The sequence below is a fragment of the Trachemys scripta genome, chromosome 9 (assembly GCF_013100865.1).
Source record: "Trachemys scripta elegans isolate TJP31775 chromosome 9, CAS_Tse_1.0, whole genome shotgun sequence".
Taxonomy (NCBI): Eukaryota; Metazoa; Chordata; order Testudines; family Emydidae; genus Trachemys; species Trachemys scripta.
Genome location: NC_048306.1, coordinates 41474873 through 41480872, shown reverse-complemented (window position 1 = coordinate 41480872; position 6000 = coordinate 41474873).

Below are 6000 nucleotides of genomic sequence, written 5' to 3'. Positions count from 1 at the left end.
GGGTAAGTACAGCAGAGGGCAAGGTGCTTTGAGCCTATGATCATGAGAGCTCTATCAGTAGCTCAGATAGATAAAGCAAATTGGGACTGCCCCATGAATTCTGGCCACTGTGGCTCTTTGTAATCTGGCTGTTGTGTTGTCCAGACTCAGTTAGGCCCCGGCATTTCCTCTCCTCCCCCCACCCACCCCCGCCTTTGCAGGGAGGCCCAGGTGGGCGCTCAGCCAAAGAGGCAATACACTGTTTGCTGTCTATTACTTAAACATTAATCTTGTTTAAGCACCACTTAGGCGCTGGCTGCTGAGCTTGTTCTGTGCTGCACGGCTGTTGGGATCTTGAAATAAACGAGCCTTCCTCCTCTCCCTCACTTTTCTGGGGTCTTTATTGCCCCAAATAAAAAGTCACTCTGGGTAATAGTTAACTTTAATTGCCCAGCCCCTGTGTTGGCTGCATGGTCGGCGCCACCTGGGAGGCTTTAGGGATTTATAACCATCGGAAAAGACAGATAAAGGCCCAGTTAAACAGACTAAAACTCTAGTTTCTGTGTAATGACTCTGCTGCTGGGGACCCTAGCCCAGAACCCCAATGTGATAGTCGCTGTACGAAAGGCCACATCATCTGTGTCTCTCCGCCATATCTCCCCAGCAGTGGCTGAACTGGGTCTCATGCTGATGGGATGAAATGGGCCTGAGCCACAACACTGGGATTTCCTTTTCAATCCCCCACCCCCCAAAGGTAAAGGGGTTCTGAGCCAGGCCTTTGCTTTGGGCCTGTCTCACCCTGAAGGAAATGGGCGTGTCATTCGGCAACTCTCAACATACATCCTCATTGAGGCTGGGAATGCGGAACGCAGAAGATGTTGCAATCTTGTGTTAGGAGATTTGGTGGAGGAGTCTTACTTGCACATGTTACAACTCCTGGCTGATTAGGCTGGCATTGGCTTCCTGCTGCAATTCCTGGCCACTTGGTACTGCAGCACCCATGACTGGCATCTCAGTCTATTATATTAAAACACCCCAGGCCCCATTTGGGACCCCAGTGGTCTAGACACTGTACAAACTCAGCTATAGAACCGGTCCTTGCCTGGAAGAGCTTTCAGTCATTAAAAAGTATTAATTCCAAGTTGAGAATGACCACCCAGCCATGAGTTTCTGGGCCATAACCTGGTGGGGGCCCAGACAGAGGTGTAGCCAGAGCACCAGTAGCCACTGGTTGATGGCCCTCAGCGACCCCCACTGAGTTCCTGAGATACCTGAATAACCTGTTGAGCTGCTCTCTCTCTTCACAGAGCAGTTAATTGTGTTTTCCCAAGTCAATGGATAACTTTACAGCCTGGGCCATAAAAACATCAAACGGAGCAACCTTGGGGGGAGATTTTTTGTCAATTCAGTTTGAAAATGAAATTGTCCTAAAATGCAATGATTCAGCTGGCATTGCTAACTGGCAGGCACCCGTAACACCTGAAATGTAAAAGCGCTGTTAAAAAGTGGGGAAAGTTCAGAGCACGGCTGCATCAGAAACCCTGTACCTTGCTGCCTTCTACTAGATTCTGTGTTCTGCCAGCCATTGCTCTGTGGGGGAAGCTAAGATGTTAGAGCCATAACTCTGGGTGCACCCAGCCTGTAGCATGATACTGTGATGATATTTGACATGTGTAGTTTGGCTACACAGGGACATCCAGGAACATTAATCCAGATTAACTACAAATGTGAATTTGAAGTGGATTAGTTAAACCGCATTAAATCCCTGTGTGGATGCTGTTAGTCAGAATTACAGTGGCTTCGATTCAGTTTAGCTTACTTCACTTTGGAAGTATGGCCTGGTATACACCTAAAATTAGATCGACTTAGTTACATTGCTCAGAGCAGTGAAAAATTTTGCACCCTGTGCCAACATAGGTTGGCCTAAACCCCAATGCAGCTGCAGATAGGTCAATGCAAGAGTTCTCTCAGAGAGGTGGATTCTATACATTGACTGAAAAACCCTGTCCATTGGCGTAGGAAACGTCTACACAACAGCAGTACAGTTGCAGCCCTGTAGCTATGCCATTGTAGTGTAGAAATACCCTCAGTTAAACTAGGCTGAATTAAGGCCACTTTAATTCTGAATGAGTATGTTCATGTAGTGGTTTAATGCAGATTAACTAATCCACTTGAAATTCACACCTTTAGTTAATTTGGATTAATTTTCCTGGGTGTCCTTGTGTGGACAAGCCCTGATAGAAAAGAGCTCTCCACGCAGAAAAGCCATCCTCATTGCTTGGGGGAAATGAGGGGCTGGAGCTGTGTAGAGGAGCCTCCTCTACATATAACAGCCCTTGGACAGTGGAGAAATCGAGGTTCAGATTTTGTTATTTGGGGCTGCTAGCTCATCGGCCAGGCCTAGGTCTTGCTTTTCCAAAGGTGCTAAAGAGCACCCACCGTGCCTGATGACTAAACCCCTCCAAGAAACACACTGCCATGAGAGACATTTTTCAGTGGCTAGGGTGCTACCCTGGAGACCTGGGTTTTATTCGTGGCTCTTGGGTGAGTCACTTCCTCTCACAGCTTTAGCTGTCTTGGCCACTTAGTCTACAAGCTCTTTGGGGCAGGGACTGTCTTGAGTGTACAGCGCCCAGCACAATGGGACCTGGTCGCAGTTGGAGCCTTTAGGTGCTATTAAAATACACAGTTACCCTAGATGAAGCATACGGTGGATCCATTTGGAAAGCAGCGCTCCTTCTTCAAACCACTCCCAGAGTTTCTGGGCTCTGTCTTCCCCCTGGAATGGATTCCCTAAAGGGTTAACTCGGCTCTGCCAATACCATGCCATGCTGTTGGCTGTGGTCCTCTGCTGTGCTGCTCTGTCTGCCCCCTGGTATTTGCCTTGCTTTATATTCCTTCTCCAAGCACTGCCTCCCTGTCCTTGAGCGTTGGAGCCCCTGGCATTCCTCCAGCTTTAACAGCCCCATAACTGCTCAGATCAGTTAATAGTATCAAACTAGGGGGTTTACAGCAAGCGTTGCTTCATCGCCGAAACACAAACAAGGTCAAGCAGGCAGTGCAGCTCAGGCTGTGGCTTTGCAGCTGGTGGTGAAAGTCATTCTGAACACAGGGGCGGGAGTGGGCCATCGCTAGAGGAAATAGCCCGCGGCTGTCCCAGAAAGGCCAAACAGCCTGTGATGAATGTGCCATCACAATGCTGTTTGCATTTGGGTTCCTACCCTCTGGTTCACTAGGACGCCGCTCTCTGCTGGCTGTGCTATCAGCGCTCTCTCTCCATAGCAGAGAGGAACCAGAGCTGGGGAACTTGGTGGCGATGACTGAATCCATGTAAACAGAATAAGGCTTTGTTTCTATTGAGGATTTCAGACCTCAGTAGGCTGGGGCCTGGCCCAGAGCAAACCCCTTCATGGAAATAGGGGAAACCACAGCTGCTATTGGCAGCAGAGGAGGGTTAGAAACTGGGGCAAGTTGGGCTGATAGTGAATTTTCCTGTCTACACTGGGGGGTTGGACAGGTGCAGCTACACTAAGACTCAGCCCCACAGACAAGGCCTATGCATCAACCTGAGCCTTTGTCTCAAATTTAAGCCAAGCCTGATTTTTCTCCCAGTATTTCTTAGAAATTGGACTGAGCCACAAATGCTGGCTCTAGCTCCACATCCCAACTCTTCTGTAGCTCACGGAGCCCAGCGCCATTGTTTATCTCATATACCCACTTCTTCTCCACCTGATCCCAGCTGAGACCAGAAGCAAAACACACACCACACCTCGGACTGATGTTTTCACTGAGCCAGAGAGCTCACAAGAGAGTTTGTCCTCATGAGATTGTTTTTGGCTCAGCTTTCAAGATAAAGAGGCTCAGATTTGAAGCAGAGTCAGCCAATGGCTAGAGCTCTGGGCTCAGATTTAAGAGCTCTGGGTTCTGGTCCCAGCTTGGCCACTGACTTGTGTGACTTAGCGCTAATTCTCCTCTTTGTACCTCCACTTCTGCGTCTGCAGAATGGGGATGCTTCTTACCCACCGTTGTAAGGCGCTTTGAGACCTGTGGATAACAAGGCTCAGATATTTTTATTTTCCAAATAGACCCAAATGTTGGGAGTGACTGAAAATCACCCATGGCGAGTCCTGAGTTTGAATCCTGTTTCTGTGGTCCCGTTAAAAGCAAAGTGCTCCCACAGAGCAAGAGATTGGGATGCCCAGGAAACTCCTCACTTAGCCATTCCTAAGGGGAGATTATTTATTTCCTCTACCTCCACCCCACCCCGGCCCTGTTGGATGGAGTAACTTCCCTTGCTTTTATGTCTGTTGTTCAAAGGCACCAAGGCTACCCTCTTGGAACTGCAGCCTGCTGGGACTGGCGGCCTCAGAGAGCCACAGATGCAATGTGGCGGCATGTGCAGCACACTCATACGGCTGTTGTTCTCGCTCATGGAAGACAGAGCAGCAGCAAACTCCCCACACCGGGGTAACAGCTCCCAGCTGGACTTCCAGGGAATTTCCAGCACTCCACAGGTTTGTCCATGAGACCCAAGAGCCAAGCCAATCAGCTGAGCTGATCCCAGAAGGGCCATGTGGAACTAGGATGGCATGGGACTGCTGGATACTAAGCCAGCTGCAAGCCCTGGAACTTCTGGAACTCAGCAGCACATGTGTGTGGGGGGGGGGGAGGTGCAGATCTCTTCCCTTCCTCTGCTCCCTCCTCCCAACCCTGCACCCATTGAAACAATGCGTTTGGTCATTGAGTTCAGTAGGAACTCAGTCCCCTCCCAGGTTGACCAGGCAGACACAACTGGAGGGTGGCTGCAGCCTGGAGTGCCTTAGAACTGCTCCAAGAGAAGCTATTTTAAGCCACGCAACAGGCTGCTCCATGCTCAGTCTCACAGCTCCTGGGGCTGGGTGGAGTGAGTTTGCCCTTGTTTGCACCGCCACATTAGGATTGCCAGGCGTCCAGTTTTCGACTGGAACGCCTGGTCGAAAAGAGACCCTGGCAGCTCCATCAGGTAATATGGCCGGCTCCTAGGTGGAGAGGCAGCCAGGGAGGCTCCGCATGCTGCTTCTGCCCGCAGGTGCCTCCCTAAGTGTGGGCTCCGCATCTCCCATTGGCCAGGAACGCTGTGGCCACAGCCAATGGGAGCTGTGGAGCTGGCGCTCGTGGTGGCGCCTGTGGCGGGGGCAGCGCGTGGAGCCCTGGTGGCTGCCCCTCCACCTAGGAGCCGAACATGCCACCACTTCCCAAGAGCCGTGCGGTCTTCCTCCATCCCTGGAAAATGCCAGGGCCGCCTGAGGTCAGTGCCTCCCGGAGCCCCCACGAATCATACCAACCAGAGCCAACCAAACCCCCTCCTGCGCCCTGCCCCCGTGCCCCAGCTCGGAACCCCCTCCTGCATATCAAACAGCTCAGCTCCAGTGGCCTAATGGATAAGGCAATGACTTTCTAAGTCACAGATTGTGGGTTCAAGTCCCATCTGGGGTGAAAAACTACTTTCTCAGGGGGAGGGATAGCTCAGTGGTTTGAGCATTGGCCTGCTAAACCTAGGGTTGTGAGTTCAATCCTTAAGTGGGCAATTTGGGGCACAAATCTGTCTAGGGATTGGTCCTACTTTGAGCAGGGGGTTGGACTAGATGACCTCCTGAGGTCCCTTCCAACCCTGATATCACTGCTCTACAGCCAAAATGCTTCTGAAATAAATGTAGTCAAACTTTACTAATTCTGGGTCACTGAGAACGAAAATGATGCTTAAAATTGTTGATTGGCTCAAGTTTTCAAGATATGCTATTGGGTCAGTATATACAACCCTTGACTTGGGAATGGGGGAGGATAAGTGAGTTATAAAGGGAAGGGATCTCAGTTTAAACCAGAAATGACTAAAATACATCGTTGACTGGATCTATGAATAAATCTATGACTGGGTTTGGACAGTACTTGCTTTTTAGGCAAAACAATAAATGATGCAATCTGAAGCTGGTATTGCGTCATACATGATATGAATTGCATCATGTTATTCCTAGAAGTCATGGA